General features: G+C 46.4%; 1 protein-coding gene across 7 annotated transcripts in view; it reads left to right on the top strand.

Annotated features, from left to right (window-relative positions):
- Nucleotides 1–22,244, top strand: part of LOC8053765 — a 229,909-nt gene that overhangs the window by 128,295 nt on the left and 79,370 nt on the right. The window lies entirely within an intron of this gene.

The raw sequence follows: 22,244 nt of genomic DNA, 5'->3' as shown, positions 1-22,244 counted from the left end.
TACCGATCCATTTCCCTAACAAGTGTACCCTGCAAGCTTTTAAAACATGTGATCTACATGCCATATCGGTAATTGCCTTCCGGATATTAACTTCTTTTTTTCCCACCGCAACATTGCTTCTGTAAAGAGGAGTCATGTAAAACTCAACTATTTGAATTTATTACTAATATTTATGGTAACATTCATTCACAGACGGAAACCGACGCTCTCTTAATCAATTTTTCGAAAGCCTTTGCCCCGGCCTCGCACCAGCAATTATTAAAAAACAAAAAGCAAAAAAAAAACACTGAAATCTCTTAATATATTGACCAGTCTCTGATCAGTTGGATCAAGGAATTTCTTCCTGAAAGAACGCAGTCGGTCTTGCGTCCGTAAAGATTCGTCCCGCCAAATTCCAGTAAAATCTGGAGTTCCTCAGGGTCCTCTTCACTCTTTTCTTTTTTTTTTTTTTTTAATTTACATAAAAATTATTTTCCGACTTTATTTTTTCGAAACTTCGACTTTTTGCAGACGATTTCATAATATATAGGCTCATCGTTACAAAAGATGATAGCTTGGCCTTTCAGCGTGACCTGGATTCCTTATCACTATGGTGCGAGGAATGCCGAATGAGTATCAACATTTCGAAGAGCAAATTTCTTACTTTCGCTACGTTAAAGTCGAAATCTACCTTCGACTATAAAGTTAATGGTTCTGTTCTTGAAAAGGTAACACATTATAAATATCTGCAAGTAATTTTAACTGAGAAACTCTTCTGGAAAAGGCATATTGATTATATGGTGAGCAAATGGCCAATCGCACTCTAGAGTACTTTAGAAGGAATTTGTTTTTGGCGCCTAGTGACGTCCGACAGTTAGCTTATACATCCTTTATTCGTTCACAGCTAGAATATGCTAGCTTTATTTGGAGTCCCTGGCAGGATTACTTAATACAAAAAATTGAGTATGTTCAGAAGAGGGCCATTCGTTTTATTTTTGGAGATTATTCGTTCATGTCTAGTGTGAGAGCATTAAAGTCCCAGGGCTGGGCCTCGATCACTTATGCAACAGGCGCAAAGTATCACGGCTAACTTCTATCCGAATGTATTATTATAATCCATACCTTGAAAGTGAACTGTTACTTCGTCCGCATCGAATCTTTTCTCGTCACGACCGCCAGCACAAAATCAAAGTTGTAAACATACTAGTACACAGTTTAGGAGTGCATGTGTGGAATTATTTAAGTTCTTTTGATTTCATCTGCTCTTTTGGCGTGTAGCTGTTATGCATATGTTTATACATTCTTTGAGGGTATAATAAATGAAATGAAACCATCCTTCCCTCGGAGACTCGTTTTGAGGATTCCTTGGCGGCAAAAGTCTAGAAACAATTAAACGGCGCCGTTAGGAAATTTAATGGGGGAAAAACACTGACGGTTACAAGTAATTTTAGTACTTCCAATAGTAGTCAGAATACTCTCGCGATTACCTCCTAAGAAAAGTAACGAAACGATTACAAAATTTCTCCAAAAAGTAATCGATTTCGAGTAATTTGATTATTTGTGGCGAGTACCGCACGAGTCCGGCAACATTATAATTGAAATGTCATTATACTCTGAAGTCTACAGCTTTACCTAATGGTGGCTATTATAAACCCGCCCTTATTTGGCCGATTGCACGGGGCCGCCATTTTGAAGCTGCCTATATTCCAGCGCCGCGACGCGTGGCTCCGAAACTGAGTCCGCGAGTTTCCGTAACTGAGGGAACATTTCAGAACTTGCGTGCACCTTTTTTACTCGAACATCGCCATCTCGAATGGTGCAACTTCCAGTATGCGTACACCCTAGTATAGGGTGTATTCACTGAACGCCATATTTGAGGGCGATATTTAGAGCGCATGTTCAGAACGAACTCATAATAATAGGCTGCCAAGACCGGCGATCTCGATGGTGCGGAATGCACGTTGCAGAAAAACTGTGGAAGCTCGCCGTCAGCACGCGCTCAGCAGTCGCGCACACAGCTATGGCCGCCAGTGAATACTCTCTATTAGCGACGAGATATTTCGGTGGCGCCCTCGTTCGGTTACCTCTCGTGACGTCATTACCTTGCGAAGAACAAGTTCGATGGTGTTTGTAATGGCATGGTGGAAGCCTGAAATCAGAGCGCTCTCAAAGCAAGACAGCAAACTCCATCAAAATTGAAGTTCTTACATTCCTCTTATTTCCGTCGATGAGACATCCTTTGCTGACGTCATAGTCCGCATTGGGCCAATTGTGTTGGGCCGACCACAGCGACGCTTTCGATCGCTCACGTCGTCAATATATGGACAGAAACATCGTTTTGTTCTCACCGCGTGCCAATGAAAGGTGGACCTTGCGTTTCAAACGCGAGGGCCACTCGCTCTTGCGTCGTCTATATTTGTTTTTACTTTTATTTTCCGGGTACATTTTTTTTTTTTTTTTTTTTAATTTTGTTTCCATCGCCCGTGCGGCATACTTGTACTTATACATAACCCGTTACTTCTACCTAGTTACTTTCTTCAGTAACGAAGTAACCACTAGATACTTTTTAAGGGAAGGAACGTGGAACGTATTTTCGGTACTTTTTGATGAACTAGCGAGTAATGGTATTTTGCATGCTTCTGGAGGGGCACGTCTACGACAGAAGCATCCAACCTATGGTTCTTACCCCAGATCAGACCTGTAATTTGCACGACAAGCAAACGTTAGATATAGATTGTAAAAAAAAGGTGCACAAGGTACGTCAGTATAGTCACAGTCATCCACGAATGAACGCAAATCAATCGTTAAGGACAAATACTATTGGAAATGGCTACTGCTTGGCAAAACGACACATTGCGGTTAACAAGGAAATAACGCGTTAGCTTCGGACTGAAATAACGCGTTCCTTTTGAATCGCAGTAAGAAGTAACGTACTTAATTACTTTAATTCGATAACGCGTACGAACTTCAGATTTTTTTTTTTTTTTTTTCCACAATATCGCGCCAACGCTGCCTTATATCGCGGCGTGAAATAGCGCGTCAGCGAGGCTACACGCGTGTGTGCCTTCTGCCACACGCGCGAAGTCTCGCTAACCCGCTGTTTCACGCCGCGATAGGACGCTGATGTATAGGGTGCCTTCATGTGCGCTTTGCTTAGGGTGGAGACATCTGGCCATTTTGTCTCACACATTTATTTTTATTTTCTGTTCAGAACCGCGTGAAAGAACGTCTCCCTGCACGCGCTCGTGGCGCTGACTGTACTACGGCGACATTTTGTTTTCGTCGATTTCTTTGTATTTTACCCGTGAGCGCGTGCTGTCGGCATCGGGTACTACAAAGGGTGGCATCACCCTAAACAGAAGGACATTGAGGCACCCTACTGATGTATACCGGCCGGTACCGTTGTTCTGGGGCAGGGGGCACGAGCGCGTCCGACAGACTTACGCAAGACTTACGCAAGACACAACCATGTTATGCTGGTTGCACCATCTGCGTGGCACCGTATAACGTTCGATTTTGCACGTGCCACGTTCGAATGGAAGCATCTGTCAGCATCTGTAGATGTGTGCGGTAACAAAACGTGTGTGCTCGCGGCCGCAGCGTCCCATTGCTTTTCGCTTTGCTTTCTTTCATTGCTTCCGCGAGCACATATGTTTCACTTCACGTGACAGCGAAGCCGAACCTACTCGTAAAAGCCCGTCCTCCTGAAAGATGCTCTCACTGCACGAGCGCGCGTGCTTGGCAGGGACCCTGCGCAGCTCGCGCTCTTCTAGCCTCTGCTATACGCTGGCGCTTAGAATGGAACGGAGTGTAAAAAACTGTAGTGAGGAAGCGTATTGACGCACGTTCGAAACACGAGCCAAATATTCTATTTTGCTCGCGTGGAGCGCTGCTCAAAACTTGAGAGCAGAACGCCTCTGCTTGAGACTAGGGTGCCTTCATGCACACGTGCGCTTTTGCTTGAGTGGTGACATGTCAGCCATTTTTCCGCCCAATCGTCTTTTTTAATGCATTTTGAAGCGCGCTCAATCCGGTGTCACTCAGCTCGAGCGCGTAGCTTTGGCTAATGCATAGACGCCATTTTACCGCTCAAGTCACGCGTTGGCTCATTCAGGGCAACAATGGATGTCTTCACCCTGAGACAGACAGACACATGGGCACCCTGCTTGAGAGCTACGGGCCTATACTAGGAGTTTTCGTGGATGGTTTTCGGCGTTCCGCAACGCTCTCCGCAACCAGCTAAGAAAGAGAGGAGGGGGGGGCGGGGTGCCATGCCCCCCCCCCCGCCCCCCCCCTGCCCCCCCCCCCCCCCCCCTCCGCAACAAAATCCTGTCTACGTGCCTGGGCTGTACATGTCTGCCATACGCGGTGTGACTGGGGACGAGAGTAAACGAACTTAGATTCTTGTTTGGTCCGAGAATAACGCCTCGAATCGAATAGGTCTGCGTCATTCGTAGCCCCTACATTAAAAAAATAATAATATTTAAAAAAAAATTTTTTTGTTGAATTTGAAATTGGATGGCTTATAGTTTGGTTCTCTATGCGCTTTTTTCCACAATACATAACCTAGCAGTTTTGATGGCAGCCTTTAAATTAAAAAAAAAAAAAGAAAAAAAACAAGTACAACCGGTTTTGTTTTTTCGCTCTAATAGTGTCGCACAACGTTGGTACACATACGCGTTAAAAAAAAGTGCTGCCGTCGCTGTCGTCAATTCATACGTTCGATCCTATTACATGTCACGGTTGTAACTGGTCATAACGCGTTACGAGTAACGGCAACGCGTTGAACCGCGCGGTCACGCCTCGGTGCCTCCGAAGCAAAGCGCCCCGGTCTGTACGCATCCCCGGGTGGCGGGTTGGAATCCCGGTCGAGGTGCCCGCCATCTGTAGGGAGGCGTATTGCGGACAAGTGGCGCTGTGTAAATCGAGCTTTTTGGACGTTGCACGTCAAAAGACCCCCGTTTTTGTCGAAATGAATCCTCGGTCCTCCGCTGGGGCGTGCCAGGTGCCCCGTCTCTGGTTTTCCACGTATAAACAACCCCAAAATTGTCTTCAACCCCGCGGTCACACTGCCAAGTTCCAACACGCATCAGACGAACGACGGTTGGCACGCGCTCACTGGGTGGGACGCGTTTGTTTCCTGTATGGACGGTCGCGTTGGTCATACAATGAACTATAATGCAGACCAGTGTTCGAAATATGTACGGGTACGAACCGAACATGCTTCGAATTTGCTTGACGCGCATCCGCAGATAGTCCTGTGTGGTCCTGTCATCGTGTCTACCGCGAACGACACAATGACATGTAGTCACAATGACTGCAGACACACTCATTGTGTCTACAGCGATATCTTTTGTACCATGTGTATGGGCGGTGCGACATGCGGCTTTAAGCCGCGGGGGTCGCACCCCTCATACATCATACAAAAGACGGTCTGCAAACACGAGTGACCGCAATGTCCCTGGTTCGAATGCCGCGTGCCAAGTTTCCTCCCTGAACTCGCTGCCGCCATGCGGCATTCGAACCGCGGGTCTCGCGGAGACTCGCGTTCGAATCTCTACGCAGACCGTCTATTGTGCGATGTTATTGTCGGTGTCTTTTTAGAAGGCAAACGTGCCGTCGGGACCTTGTTGTTTTCTTAGAAATGTAATAAACGACGGATACAAGAGTAATAGGAAATCAGTCCGTAACAATTCTCGTCAGTGTTCGTCTCGGCTTCCTATCGCTGGCAAATAGTAAAACTGAAATCGAAAGTACACAAGTAACGTTCGTTACATGTAGGAGGCTACAGTAGGGGTATTTCGTTACCTTTACAGGACAGTAACGAATCTTAAAGGACAGTAACGAACCTTTCGACGAACTCGCCAGTAACGTTATCTCGGTACAATTTTCGGTAGCGGACTTGCAACGGCGCGTTTTCGAACGACATGCTTCCTAATTTGCAACGATAAATATATCTTTTTAAGAAAACACGACTTTGCACAATGATAATTTTTGGTCATGTTCGTTGAACGTCGGAAATCCTGAACAAGCCAGCGGCGCTGCTCGTTCAGCAAAAATCAGCGCCGACGTTTGCGCTGTCGCTGCGCTCATGCCTTGTTTACGAGGACAGCTGAGGAACGCGGCGCACTGTCGCCGTGGGAGACACCCCTTCATTTTATACGCTCTATGAACGTTTTGCAGCAGCTGTTCGCGGGCGCCGCCGTCACCGACCTTCACTTTTTTGTTTCCTCTTATTTCGTTCTCTTTTAACTTTATCCGCAGCGGGACAGGTTATTGCCATTGTAGATTCTACTGTATCCTTCTCCCCAGCATATTTGCCTTCGTGGAGGCTCATCCACGCCCGCCTCAGTGGCTCGGCATCTCCGTATAGGTAAGGTCAGCAATGGCGGCTGTAATCTGTCGCGTGTGTAAAGCGTCTATACGGAGATAAAATGGGGGAGACGAGGTTATGAGAGCGCGCTGTGGAGTCAGAACGCAGAGCTCTGATGGGAAGGCAAAGGCTAGCTGCCTCTCTCTCTCTCTGCCCACCCTCTCACAAGACAAAGGCAGCTTGTCTTGGCGTCTATCCGCGCCGAGCTCTGATTGGAGGCATACCAAATACTTCATTAACGAATGATGCATCTCCGCGAAAATCCAATGGCCTTGGTGCCGGCAGGCTTCGCGTAATTGGAACGGCCGGACGCACGCGGCTTTGGGGGTTTCCCCCCTTTGAATTGGGAGCTGTCGCCATCTGTCGTTGTGGGCAGCGTCCGATATGGCGGAGACGGCCGTCTCTGCTGCCTTGGCGGATCCGGTATCTCGGTGCGCCGTCGGCAGCCCTCTGGAGGCGTTAGAGAAAACGAAATACGTTACTCGGTATTTGCAAATAAAAGGAACGCGTCACCGTTACGGATAAAACGTGACTTACGTTACTTTTGCGTTACTCTCTTATTTATAAATTAAAACGCTTTACTGCTTCGATGTTACATGTATAATTCAGCGCCATAATTTAAGAAACATTATGTCCATACGGAAGCTTAACGTAATTAATTACTCTTTGTTACGGTTACACCCGAATGCTCAACGAGGAAAAACGGGAAAAAAGGCGAGCTTTCGTATATCTTTTTTTTTTAATCTTGGGAAGAAAACATAACGGAGATAATGTAACTATGAATTGTTACTTGCAGTAAGTAACGTAAGTACGTTGCCCGTTGTTTCAAAAATATCAGGAGTACGTTACTATACGTTACCGAAACATCTAACGCGGCACCCGTGACGTTGTTAACCGTAACGCGTTACCGCGAACACTGGTTTATTGTGCGCGATTGGTTTTTACCTGTTTTCACCTCAAGGGAAAAGCAAGCTTTGCGCATTGTTCAAACGCGGCGCGAAGTAGTCCTTACGCGAATTGGTTATCGAAGGAAAAAGCGATGCTTTTGGCGTTTAAAACGTGTACGCGTCTTGATAAGAGAACACATATCTAATCTACAATTCACCTACACATATCTTAATTATGAACATAAAGGGGGAAATTAGTAGTGTTGGTGCGAGCAGTTGGACTTCTTTATTACGGTTTTTGACGTGAAAAAACGGGTATGGTTAGTGCGAGCAAAACGCACAACGACGACGAGCGCCGCTCGATTGCTCTAGTGGGATATATATATATCGTGTGCGAAGAGGAAGTCGTATGCTTCTTGCGCAGGAGTTGTGGTGACGTCAGGACTACGCGAAGCTCGGATTGGCTTTGATTGATAAGATAGTTGGTAGACCTCAACTCTAAATGCCTCGAGGCCTACCCTTTTTATTTTTATTTTTTTCAGTCTGTTATTAACAACGAGGTAGAGGGGCTTAGAGTGATAAACCGGAAGTTCGGAAGTGGCACCCCCCCGGTTGCCGCCATATTTTACGCAAATGTGACCACTCGTCACGTGACCTCCCAAGAGCCGTGACGTCACGGGTAAGATGGCAGCGCCCAGAGCTGGCGGATGCGAGTTTGTTCGGTGCGCGGTAGCCGTGATGTGCAGCTGCTTTCCGACGACTTCGGGCTTCTCCGTGCTCGCTGACGCAGGTATAATGTGAAAATATGAAGGAATGAGACTTTATACCGTTTTTGCGCAAGATCGCTCTGGATCATCTGGATATTAACGCCTGTGAGACAGCATCAGCTCTGCATCGCCGTACCGGTGCTTGGATTCCGGGATGTGTCCGAGGATCGATAGAACTTTGAGTGCTTTTAACATGAAATTTTCGCATTCTCTTAGCTTTGTTTGAACGTTGAAATATCTGAAAATCTACGCGAAATGTATACGTCGGGTTAGGGCCCAAGGGAAGTTGTTTCAGCCCTCCGTCACCGAACAACCATAGCAACTTTTAGCGAGGAAGCTCCTGCGATTTTAACCTTTTGTGCTAATCCACGATTCTACATTCGATCGCTTTTCTTCCTTTTTTTGTGTGTGTGAGTGCGAATTGCACCCTTATTTTCAGCTACGAGGTTGGCGTTTTATTAAGTATGGGGAAGAATAAATCGTTGCAGGCACCTGCTTCAAAGCTATTCGACTTGCTATAAGAACAACTGTTTTGGTGCATGCATAGATTAACTGCGCATTTTTTCTGTTTTGTAGGATTTATTGCAGCTATACTCTTTTCCATCAAGAGTGCATTGTATTAGTCGGTCAATTATTTAATTGTTCTAATTACCTGGATAAGATGATTCATATTTGTGTTCATCCCTTGCCTGGAGAGCAGTCTTGTTGAAAAATGTTGACTACCATTCCTTTCGGTCTCTTCAATAGACTCTTTTTAAAAGTGTGGGCTGTCTATACTTCACCGTAACTTGGAAAAGGCCAACCGCCACAGCCCCCTCGAGCCAATCAGAGAGACGGAGCGAAGGTGTGTGACAAATCTGTGCAGACGAGCACTCTGGTGATATGCTGTCATGTGCCTCTCTCCAATGTGTGTATTGACTCACCGAGACCGTAGCCTTTGCCGTCTGCCAAATTCTGATGAAACAAATTACAGTAGCTACTACTGTAATTACCCCAGGCTTTCATACTTTGGGTATTTGTTCGACAAGAATGTTATGTCCGCCATCCCTGTGAATTCGGCTCAGCACCTATTGGACTCGAATGCTGCATTGGCGTTCGACGTGAACTGGGGCCCATTCGTGTGCTTTGCGCCGAAAAAAATGGTGACGGTTGTGTTGCTTGATAAGGTTCTGCAAAGGGTCTATTGTGTCATACATATAGGAAGTGTCATGCTATATAACAATGCATCAACACATACTATTAAACTATATGCTCAGAGGTGTGTTTGTTTTTCCAATTAACAAGTTACAGCAGTGTGCTTTAATGCTATTATCATGTGTATAGTTTTAAGTATCCTCTCTGCAATGCCTACGAAGGCCCCTGGAAGGAATAAATTAATAAATAACATTTTCACATCACTGGAGTTGGTTTTCGGATGCACCACATGTTCAGGAAAGGTTGAACGAGTGCAGCCCCTTGCAAGAAGTCAGCCAGTCTGGTATGACCCCTTAATTAATATTGAAGGGTCAGAGAAGCGAGTGTTCTCGTAAGGTCCAGAGCGTGCAATGGACACAATTCTTGGTGTGTAGACTCTCAAGGCATGAAGGCAAGCGGAATTATGTTTATCTGGTTAGTGTATCAAATATGTTTATTTCCACTTGATTACATAATTATTGATTCTTAGTAAATGGTTCCATAACGAGTTCTTTCTGCGACAGTCTCGTGTCAGGCGTTCAGTCGTAGTACCTGTGGACCTTGTTGTCGGATGACGCTCCTGGCACGTCGGTGTTCAGTTTGGTCGAGTGGCAACTTTGACCGACTGATGCTGTCTTGTAATCATACGTCATGTGCACTGAAGCTGCAGGGCTGGCTTCTAATCCGAAAATTTTCCTGGTAGTTTTCGGCATCAATGTAGCAAGCTCGGGCATGTATTGCTTACGTGGCTGTGCCTTTTGCTGTACCGTTGACTTGAAAGCTGGCAACAATTTTTGTTTGCTATCCAAGTCTGGTGATGCTTGCAGTTCACTTTTGAGAGCAACCAACCATTCTATTCCTTCAAGTCACTCAGGGGCATTCTCCCTCAAAGTTGGAAATTGTGTGCTTCGTGGAGTGGACACAGAAAATTGGTGTCAGCAAATTTTTAGGTATTGTCCTTGGACGACAACCGACACCAAATCCACTGTCACTGCATCGCCGCTCACCTGCTTTGTCGTGCTTACCTCTTGTTGAGGTGATGGACATGAGGAGCTTTGGGGTAATCAGGGATTCAGAATCTTCGATTCAGCACCTTCGGCATCAGGGACAAAGGTCGCCGAAGGTAATCTTTAATCTCCCGTGGTCGCTCCTCTAGACATAATTGAGGGTCGTTTGGCACGAACCATCGCCGACCAATTCATTGGTACGGGCTGCTTTGGTAGACATGGTCGGCTTCATGCAGTGGTAGCAAAGTGGTTTTCGGTCGCACATTCGGATCACCTACGTTTTCCTCGGTGTACTTTGTTGAGCACAGTCCTACACACGATGTGGGGAATGCTTCGGCGTTAGAGTGTCTCATTGAATTGGCATTGAATACTAAGGGGCAGCCGATGGCGGTCGTCGTGCCATTGTGGCGTAAGTTGCCCTTGGTTTGTCAGATGCCGCTTCGCTCGCAGAAGTCTCGGTTGAAATACCTGTCAAACTTGTTCCGAAACAATCTCAGCAATCAAAATAAAAGCCGGGCAACTGATGGCAGGAAGTAGCTTCCTGATCTCCTCCCAGACAACGTCATGGGTGATGTCGTGGATGCCTGGGAGGCTGGCGTCGAAGTAGTAGCTGGACAACTCGAGTGTCGAGACGCCGGGAAGTTGTTCATAGTGGCAGGCTCGGGCATGCAGTGCACATTCCATGTAGGAAGCCTCAGTGATATGAACACTTCGACTGTTGTTGGGGGGTTGCGGACAAGGCTGCCGAAGGTGTTGTCCCTCACGTGAGGCGCATGGGATTCTTAGGTTCTTGTCTTCTGTAGCATCAAGGTCGGCGTGGGCGCTCGATCAAGCGCAAAACATCCTCCACGAGTGCGGTGGCGCTCTCATTGGGGCAGTGTCCTGGACAGAATCAAAAATGCGGCTCTCTTTCGTTGATGTTGGCTGACGGATGCGCGCTTCAGCTTGATCTTGCAAACTTCCCATGACGTTAAGGAGGATCCATGGTTCTCAGACCATCCATGGTTCTCAGACCAGCGCCGGCAGTTGCTTCCACGAGAAGTATAGGTTCTGCAGGAGCTGGTTGTCTGTCCACCCAATGTGGCGGGCGACACTGTCATATTGTTCAATCCAGTCCTTGACGTCTTCATACAGCTTGCGTGAAAAAGCGTCGGAGTGTGATTTGCGACGGGCATGCAAACAATGGTGGGAGGGGGCACGGTTTGCTGCTACAGGTTTGTCATTGTTGGCTTAGCCAGCTTCGGATTTTCTGACAGGAGACCGAATTCCGGTGGTTTTTCCTGGTAGCAGCAACTGGCTCGGATTTCAGGTGCTTCGTGGTGTATTTCCGAGGTTGCTCCTTGTGGTACTCGGTCGTCTTGCGGTTGTTCTGCCAGGCTCGGGTCAGGACTTTGCCTACGGCTCGACAGGGGTATAAGACGCAGAATAGTCCGCCAGCCGTGTCCCATTATCGGGTAACTCGGCTGAAGAGCCGCCGGGTTCACACAGAGTGAAGGGCTACGGGTAAAGTGCCCAGCACCTCCACCTGAACATACGATTACAGCTGAGCATGACCTGCAGTGTTTCAGAATAGTGAATATTGATAGAAGATAGGACTGGAACAAGGATCCGTGACAGTATAACAAAACTAGCAGAAGAGAATCTATCCTGACCACTGAAGAAGCTGCATTGCTTTAGTGGCATTCTGTCTGAATAAATCCTCTCCTTCGGGGTTTGGCGACTGCCGTGGACGAACTGAACTGAAATGGATGTGGGACCACTTTTCTGGTAATGAGCCACTGCAGACTGTTGCCACAAAGCGGCGTGAGCGGGGTACGTAACACGCTCGGTGAAATGTCCGGACAGCTTGCAATTCGCGTAACGAGTGTGGATGAAACGTTTGTATTGACGAAACGTGCGACAGACCAGCGGGATCAATGCCAACTGCAACACCTGTGCTCCGTGAAAGTGCACGTCTACGCCGGAACAATTTCGGAAGCAGCACAGCATCACCTAAAGCATGGCACGGGAACTACCAGCTTGAAGGCAGCTCTTCGGTGCGCCGCACACCTGTGCTCCGTGAAAGTGCACTTCTACGCCGGAACAATTTGTAAGCAGCACAGTATCATTCAGCACGGCACGGGAACTACCAGCTTCAAGGCAGCCTTCCGGTGCGCCGCACAACCGAAGTGAGCCCTCGGTCATTTGATCGAAGCTGCACCACGATTGCACACCGCCAAGCACGACTCACGCAATTTCCGTCGCTAAACTGTGTATCCAAATATATTGCACACGCTTCACTGCAAACCTCGAAGATTCCGATGGTCAACGAGAGTTGACCATCGATTCCGATGGTCAACGTCGCCTTAAATTTTATCCTAGCGGTATCCGAATCAATCCGAGGTCCGAGCAACGTAGGTCAGATTGTCTCTTCCGTGGCAATATCCCGGTCGGTCACCAGCGAAATGCACACCGTTTCTCCGTATTTTCACGTTATACCTACGTCAAACACCACGCTGAACTCTGAACTCGCTTTCGACCGGCCTCATATGACGGCTTCCGTGTCTGAAATCAACTCGCCGAGACGAACGACAACCAACAAAGCATCCGACAAGCTCCGGCCCAGCTGGGGCCAGCCGCTGCATGGGCGCTGCCATCTTTCCTGTGACGTCACGTATTTGGTTTGGTCATGTGACGTGTGGTCAAATTTGCGTACAATGGCAGCCTCCTTATGGGGGTCACTTTCGAGTGCAGACCGGAACCCCGGTTTATCGCTCTAAGCCCCTCTACCTCGTTGGTTATTAAGAATTTTGCGTTCTGACATCATCGCAGCTCCTGTGCAAGAAGCAGACGAAGTTCTCCGCATATGTCGCGTGTCTCGGGGCGCACCGCCGAGGGTGTCACGTGGGTCGTCACCTGATCACAGTCGTGACGTCACCCTTTCGTGACGCGATAGAGTGAGTCTGGGCCACTGAAAAGGGGCGTCCTGTTCTTGTTCTCTCGTTGCTTTCGAGTCTCGGAAGGAGTTCGCAGCGTCGTGCTAGTTCGTGCTGTCGTGGTGGCAGTAGGTCTTCCTGCCGCAGCTGCTGTCAATCAGCGTGGACGGGGGAGGGGGCCTATATATACTCGGCGGTACCAGCGTGCACGCGTTGGAATGCGTCTCGTGGGCACATACTTTCTGCGCGCCTTTCTCCTGCCTTTTGGAAGAAAAGGAACAGTTTTCTTTTTAAATATAGTTTGCCTTCTTGCGTTTTACGGCGGAGCTGTTAAGGGCTAGGTTCCCCAGGATCGTGTCCGTGTATGTCGACACAAACCTACCTGGACAGCTACCGCCATCTATAAGCGACGGCGGCAAGTACAGAACCAGTATGGTTTCCGCCGTCGTTTGTAGATGGCGCCAACCTTTCCAGTTATAATAGAAGAATGGATAGTTGGGCGCGTTGGTGGGAATTCATCGTAGGAAACAGCGCGAAAAACAGACGACGACGAAGAAGAAGCACCCGTTTGGCGTCACGTGCGCCGTGTTCGACCGACTCTGGTTCGCCGGAGACGTATCCACGATCGGCGCCGTGTCGGACGAGAAGAAGCGGGAATCGGGCGCGTGCGCGTTGCGGCAGTCTATCGAGTACAGCGCCGCTGGTCTTCCTTCTTCACAAGAGTGGAAAGGCGGTTTTTGTTTGTTTTTCTCGGCAACATTGAACCGCGTTTGTTCCACCGAGCGTCGGCCAAATTAGAGCCGCAAAATAATTAGATACGCCTCGGAGTCACGGCACCCATCTCGGTCTAAAAAAAAAAAAAAGTCATGGTTGCCGGTTATCTGAAGTTTCGTGAACTTTCGGAAAATTTACAGAACGTCAAGCATTTGAACACGGTAAAAAGACAACAAATCAAATTCAACCCCCCCCCCCCCCACCCCCCTCACACTCTCACACACACACTTACTTATGGAAAATTTATTTTATTTTATTTTTTTTTCGCAAAATAATCTACGAATTTCTGAACGCTCATTCTACGCCCAAATGTAGCGTCAGTGGTCCGAATGAGATGCCAAAGTTTCGGAACGAACCGTTGTCTTGTTGAAAAGTTGTAAAGTGATTTTCTAAAATATTCAGTGGGAAAACGGTGGCCGGCGGTGCTCTCCAGCACATGGAGAGCACCGCCCACTTACCGAAAACTAACAAAAACACGGACCCCATTTTTCCATCGATGTTTTCAGAAAATCACTTATATTAGTCCCTGAACGTTTGCATGTGGTTCGGACAGCTAGCGCTACATTGAAGCGAAAAAAGAAAGGGCTTTCGGCGATGCATAATTTATTTTTCCGGTAAAGAAAACAAAATGTAGATATTTTGGGGGGACACCTGTACATCTCAATGAATGTTAAGTTATGTCTATTCATACTGTTTCGTGTTTCCAATCTCTATGCATTCTAAATTGCGTCTTTTAGCTTCACTTTTTTTTTTTTGTCTTACGTCCCTCTATGAATTTTAAATGCTGTCTTTTAGCATTGCTTTTGGTTTTAAGTATCCACGACTGTTGAATTCCAGGTATTGTTTATCGTTTGACTATTATTTAATGTTTTCTATATTCATTTGTTTTGTATTTAGATCGAAAAATAATCGAGCACGAAATATTTATGGGAGGATGAACACGAGCAAAATGTTATGCGCACTTATGAGCAAATCAGGCTGTTGAGCTTTCTTAGGCTACGCGTTCGTCACTTGCGTAATGCCCCCATTGCAAGCTCGAACCAAAATAAGGGAAAAAACGGAAATGAAGCTTTTTTACAAACTAAAAATGAAGCCGCTTTTGTTCTAGTAGTAGGGCCGGGGGGAAGGGGGGGGGGGGGGGGGGGGGAAGGGGGCTTACTTTAGTGAAAAAAAGTTATTAATTACACTATATTTTATTTTATAAATTTTTTTATCATTATACAGTAATATTTTTTCCGGGTTGTTTTTATTTTTAATCATCGGACGAAATCGTTAATTCATCTGTTATGTTTAAAAACGCATCTAGTGACAAACACTTCTTTTTATAGCTACGGTAATTTAAATCAAAATATTTCGGTTATATTAAATAAATCAGATTTCATTTAATTTATTTGATTTATTTTTTTTTTTCACCCTGATTACGGGTAATGGAGGCGAACGCCCCTTTTTAAAGGGTGTTTGCCGTACTCGCACCCACTTGTACCGGGGTTGTTGCAACGACTTCCATTTTTTATGGCCGCAGTAGCGGGAGAAGGGTGTACGACGGGAGTCGAAGCATTTAGAAAAGGCCGAATCACGGGTTCATGTTGGCCATTTTTGAACGCGTCGAGTCCGTCGTGCAATTGCTAATGCTGTTATTTCCGTGGTACTGTAGCATCCTTCCGTTAATATCAAAGCTGAAGTGGTTACCAATGTACCGACTAAATATGTAAAAACAACAAGACTAGGCAGGACACTTTAACAATAGACGGGACAAAAAAAAAAAGCAATTTTGTTTCCCCTTTTGGGACACGTGTGTTCCGAATAATTTTTATGACTGAAGTTATGTGCGGCTTCTTTTTTATACTTACATTAATTTTCTTGAGTTTCTGATGCTTGTTTTTTCTCCGTACATATCTGTACTTCGTTTATCAGTTTTCCTCCTTGAACAATTCTGCTGCGTGTATGTTTATACAGCCGGGGAGGTTGGTTGGCCTCAAATGGACGTCTGGTGCCTCGGCTGTAGATGAGAAATTTAGCCAGTGCAGCACAGCCTGGGGCCTTTAACGTGCACCGCGGAGTAGGGATCCAGCGTTGGACAAAATACCCGATAAAAGTATTTAAGCTAGGTTACTAAATTCCTGCTTCATAAAGTATTTAAAATACTTTCACTATAAACTTTCTTGACTAGAGTACAAGTACTTAGAAATGTAAATCAGTTACTTTTGAAGATACTTTCGCATTGCGTACTTTATGTCGACGTCAGTGACAAGCACAATTATACTGTTGGACAGATCTGGTTTACCAGAATGGTTTATCAGCACGGAACGATCCTGAACGGGAAAAAAATAAAAAAAAACATCGGAGGATTATTTTATGCAGTGACGTTGCTGAATATGATGTCCTGCGGCGCACCTTAGACGCACCTTAGATGCATCGTATAACTGCAATCCATGATTATGATGCAATTAAATGCAACGGTGCAAGCGAGTTGGACAAGAATGTCGAAATGGAGAGGCCTGTGTTCGATACCCGGACCAGGCGGATTTTTTCAGTCGCGCACCAGTCACCTAGCTGTGTTTGGAGATTTGTGTTTGTCCTTTGTCCCTCTTGTTCCCCTTTTTCCAGGGATTATTTTCGTCGTACAATCCGTATTCCCTGTATGGGGAGTTCACTATCAACGAACTTGGGATACGGATATGAGTGAATGGATAACAAAGAGAACGAACATAATAGCCATGGCAGTGGTCTTACCTTCTTCAAGTAGGTTGCGTCCAGAAAGGCACTCAACGTTGGGGGACGCTTTGTTGGCATTTTGAGAGGTCATCCTGCTCGTAGTTCGTTTCTTGCCCTGTTCTCTGTTTAGCAATGTTCGCTTACAGACATTGTTTGCGAGAGCAGTAAGTGCCGGACTGACGACACAAAGAAAGAAAAAAAAAAAGAAAAGAACGTCGACGTTTTGCAGTAGCCTTGTCAAATATACAAGCAGAAAAAATATGTCTACGTTTTGTGTTTACTTCTCATTTTCTCCTATTTGTCTTCACACCGAAGTCTACCTTGATGTCGTCGCTCGTTTCCCGTTCTGCATTGCGCCTACGTGTTTCAATCTTTCCGTAAAAAAAAAAACAAAACAAAAAAAAACTCATGAGGTTTTTTGGGGGGAAACTTTAGGAAACAAAACGAGTATTTTGGAAAACGAGTGGAAAACCTTCATTGTACGAACTTTGGGATAAATAAGAGCCACAGTCGGCAGAAAAGCGATGTTTTCACGAGCTTAATCTAAGTTATAAGACTTGGTCACACGAAAGAATGTACTTGTTTGCTCGTGCCACGCCCATGCCACTGCATAGCGGAAAACTTGGAAAATGGCGGAATTTCAAAAATGTATTATATAATGAGTACAAGATACTGAGAAATGTAATTAAAATACAGTATCGAATACTCCCGATCAAAAGTATTTTCAAGATACCAAGATACTTCAGAAAGTATTTGCTTGAAATACAGTATCTTGAGTAGAGTATTTGAGATAGGCACAAATCTGAGTGATACACACGACCGCGCACTCCGGTACGATGCTCATCCAGATCGAAACGGGGAGGGGTGAGTACGAAGTAGCGAGCCAGGCATTTATTGAGCTCGGTCGAACCTCTTCATCTTTTCAACGAGCCAATTTTTTTCTCCTTATAAAATTCCACGAGGTTTCACACCTCCCCAACCACACAAAATCCCATCACCGCTCGCCGCTTCTCAACAACGCAAACAGCTTATTAAAGGGCCACTGAAAAAAAAAAAAAAAAAGTGTTTTTTTTAAAACAATCTAATTAGGACACGCGTGTCAAAAAATAAATTTTACGCGAAAAAAAAAAAAAAAGAAGAAATAGAGGAACATTGACGGCGCGAGCTGCGATTTAGTCGGCAGTCACCTCCTTTCCACTTGTCTTCTCTCTCGGCATTTCGGGCGCGTAGAGGAGAGGTGGATCGGCTTGGCCATCACGTTGAGGTGGAGAGAGTGTACGACCATTCCGAGACGTCATGGATTTAGGTAAAATTTAGTTAATTTAGTTAAAAAAATTTAGGTAAAAGAAATCTCGCGCCGTCAATATTGCTCTAAAAAAAAAAAAACGTTTGTTTTCGCCAAAAATGTATTTTTTGACACGCGAGGTCACGCATTGCTCGTATAGATCATACGAAAAGACACGGCAGTTCCGTCACATGTGTAAGAAGCAGCGGACCTCGGGCACTCTCTGCAGGCATGTTCTAAGCACACGTATATGTGTACGAAGCGGAGGTGCTTCGGATATGCTTGTGGCGTATCCGCAGGGAAGTTTGTCGCTCCGTCTGCGGAGGAGCGTAGTGCCTTTTCTACGATGTATCCGAGCAGTGTGCGCACACACGCACAACCTTTTGGGCAATTAATGTGCCGCATCTTCTCTTTACGAATGTGGCTATCTTTTCCCTGCCCGGGAGTTCGAATCCTACGGCGACTCTTTCGAGAAATACTGTAAAATCAATGTGGCTTTTTTTTTTTTTTTTTTTTTTTTGTATGTGGATTGTGTTTTTGTTTACTATTGAACGGTAACTCTATACAGATTACAATAAGATGCCCTATCCACCCATTTTTTTGTTAGCCTACTCTTCCCTCCTACCTCTGGAGTGAAAGGTGTCGCTGCTTCCGGCACACAGAATTAATGATGTTGCGCTTCTCTAGGTTTGAAACGTGGGACTGCTCTCGCTCTCGCCGTCGTCTCAGCTCCCGTTCTAGACCACCGTAACGGAGAGTTTCAGAATAGCCCCGATGCTTTGGGTCCCCCAAACAGCGTCGGACTCCGCGTGCGAAGGAAACGTCTGCGCCTGCGCAGCGCGACGACCCCAAGCTGCTCGTAAGACCTGCCCAAAGCGGTGGCACTCGGTTCGTCGACAGATCGTTTCGTCGACAGTTGGTTTCACCGAAAGGCTTCCCGCGTTCGTTTCATCGACAACCTTGCGACGCTTCGTCGAACACAACCCTGCAGTTTTTGCGTCAATTTTTTTCCCGTCTCGCCTGTTTTACGGGGAAAGAGAGAGTGAATCATGCGCTAACTTTTAAGGGCGTACAAAAAAAAAAAAAAAATTGTTGTCGACAAGACGTTGCAGGAGGATGTATCCACGAAACGCACAGCGTCGACGAAACGTGTGTCCCCGAAGAGTTGTCCACGCAACTCGTTTCGGCGAAGCAAAACGACCCCCCCCCCCCCCTTTCCACCGCTGCTTTTTCCAGCACGCGACGGAGGATCAGCTCGCAAGGTCGTGTCATGATTTCACTTCATCGCGCGCAACAACGATCGTATAGTAGCGTCGAAGCGCGATATTCAACAAAACAAGCCCTCGTTTGCGCACACGGGTGTGCACGGGCCCCACTGCACGCGCGTGCGCAGAAAAGAGGACTTTCGTGAGGTATGGTCTGTGCGCTGCGCGAGCGCAGGGACGCCGCCTGCCGTCTGAGCCACGCGCTCTGTTTTCTTGTTCTGTTTCTCCATGTCCGCGCAGCAAACACTCGTCGTTGTCCAAGAACGCCCTATCTGAGACGCTTGATACGACATATATATAACGCCCTCGTTTCCTCCAAGACGGATATTGCAGCAGAACTCTGTTTTTCTTTTTCTTTGATTCGCACGCGCCGGCGGTGCTTTCGGGAGGCTCGTAAACGAAGAGAGGGAGCGCTCGACGGCGCCTCAGCCTTGGCGGCGCTGACGTCATGGTGACGTCGGCGCCGGTTGATTGAGTCAAGTGCCAGACGGCGAGCAGACGACGGCACCGGAAGCTGAGCCGCTCTCTTTTTCTTGTGTCCTTTGTCCGGTCCTCATGTCTGGACACCACATGCGGAGAACTTCCTCGAGTCCCGTTTATTATTCGACTCGAGAGGAAACCAAGACTATAGAGGTTCGGCCTAGTTATCCGCCGGCAAACCGTAGGTTACGTCTGCTTTTTGGTAGATGTTCTTGTAGAGACCATTCCGAAGGCTCTTCGTATGACAAAGACGAAGAAAATTAAAAATGATTTTTTTGAAGAAAATTGACGTTGACATGTTGTACTTCTACAGTTTCGTCTCGTATTCAAAAGCGTTTTTTTTTTTTTGCTAAAATTACTTTATTTGACTATAACTATGTTGTACTTGTTGAATGGGTATTTGTTCGAGCTTTGATTTGATTTATGTCATAAAATTGAACGTAACAAACGGTATTGTAATTCAAAACAGGTAAATTATCGTCGAAGGCCTGGTTCGGAACTTTTTTTATAAAAAAATACTAATAAACCCCAAAAACGCTTTTTTATGAGTGTTGCGCGCTGACGCAGCTCCCAAATACGCGACCTGTGACGCTCGCCGAAATTCCAAAAATCGACCTTAATATTAAAAAAAATTATAAAAAAAAACAAGATTGAAAAATATGACGCAAAATGGTTTCGAGTTACGTCCTAATAAAGAGCTTGCCCAACATATATAAACTTTTTTTCTAAAGTTTTATAAACATTGCCCATTTTTCATGCGCAATTTTAAATAGAATCGCCCCACCGTGCCAGCTTACTAAATAATAATAAAGAAAAAAAACCAGCTGTTGAGATTAGGACGGTATTCCGGTTCTGATCTCTTTTCACGTGATAAATAGTTTTTTTTTTTTTTCCGCAATGAATGAATGGATAGATAGATGCATGCATGCATGCATGCATGACAGCTGTTACTCTTGAATCGGGTGGTGACCTGCGCCACCTATGGCCTTCTCCTTGGGTTTACTATCACCGACTAAACTACCGTAACATCCCCTGAGATGGGGAACAATAAAAAAACGGACGAACACAACAAAATCTGAGATTTTGTTGTGTTCGTCCGTTTTTTTATCGTTCCCCATCTCAGGGTTTACAAGATGTCGATTGATTACCAGCTCGCCTGCACTCTCTCACTGCTTACAATAGTAATATCCCGATAGATGGTCCACCTAAAATTGAGAGAAAATTCGGCGAAAATAAGGAGTGGGCCAAAACCCTCAATGTGCAAACGAAAAAAGTTGAAGAAGAGAAAATGCTATTTTTAGATCATGTGTTTCTGCCAAACCTTTTATCGCGGCGTGGGGCAGCGAAGTAAGAATGAGTACTGTGCTTCCCCCAGTCAACAACGTTCGCTTAAATCCCGCCATATAGCTAACTAAACGCAATTTACGCCGAGGTCGTCGTGGATCCTAACACCTCGCGATTACTAGGGGTGGGCTGTCTTTCGGTGTTAAAAATTAAATAGCAAATCGAGCAAAAAATAGTGGGCGTAAGCCCTTTTTTCTTAGCACCGCGAATTCGGAAAAAAGAAAACAATGGGGAGTTTGAGGGAACCGTTTTCGCACGTCTGTTACGGTACGGTGGGCCCTCCGGTACCAACTGCGCATGTGCGAGTATTCTGTGGTAGCGCATGCGCAATGCGTACCGCGGAGGGCCCTATCGGATGTGCAAAAACGGTTCCCTAAAACGAACACATCGGAAAGCCCCGTGTACACCTCCTGTCTTGTTATCGTCCCGGTGTCTTTCCGTTTCGAAATCGAAAAATGATAGATGAACATGAGCCGCTCCTTTGTTCAGTTCCTACGGAGCTCCCTCACGCGCGGCTACATTGGATTGCCGTATAGACCTTTCCTGTGTACTCTCCTCCTCAGCCCCCGAATAAGCGTATCCGGTATGGGCGACGAAAAATACTTAAACGTTTCAACGTGTAACTAAGGGGGAGGCAGAACGATAGCGTGTGACGGTTACGCTTATATCCTAAGTGTCTTCTACTGGCGTGGCGACGGCAAAACAATGTTTTCGCCCATACTGGAAGTGACGACAATTCAAGATGGCGGCGCCCTTGAAGAAAGGGCCTATAGTGCGTCGAAAAGACGATAGGAGGCGCTGCGTATTTCGGGATCGGTTTATTGAGGAACGGTGCTTTCTGACATCACGCCACACTGGTGGCGCTGTTGTCGGCATACTGTGGGTTGAGCGGTGTCGGCGTCGGCGGAACCGCGCGCGTTGCATTATGGGACGTTTTCCCGCGAAAGTTAGCGGGTAAATTTTCTCGCTAAGTTTAGCAGGTAAATTTTCCCGCTACATTTAGCGGGGAAATTGTTCTGTTAAATTTAGCGGAAAAGATTCCCCGCTAAATTAGCGGGGGTTTAGGTTTCCCGCTAAATTTAGCGGGGGAATTGGCGTCACGTGACCTCGACACCAATTCAGTTTCCCCGCTAAATTTAGCGGCGAAAATGACTCCACGATTTCGTGTCACGTCGCTCATGAACATATTCAGCGGCAGGAGGAGCGGAGAAGCAAAGGAAGAGGAGGAGGGGAGGATGGACATGATAAAGGAAGAGCGGGGGGAGGAGGAGAGGCATACC

The sequence above is a fragment of the Ixodes scapularis genome, unplaced genomic scaffold (genome assembly GCF_016920785.2).
Source record: "Ixodes scapularis isolate PalLabHiFi unplaced genomic scaffold, ASM1692078v2 PGA_scaffold6__148_contigs__length_123643588, whole genome shotgun sequence".
Lineage (NCBI taxonomy): Eukaryota > Metazoa > Arthropoda > Arachnida > Ixodida > Ixodidae > Ixodes > Ixodes scapularis.
The sequence above is the reverse complement of the archived record's forward strand: the minus strand, read 5'-3'. Positions and strand labels throughout refer to the sequence as shown.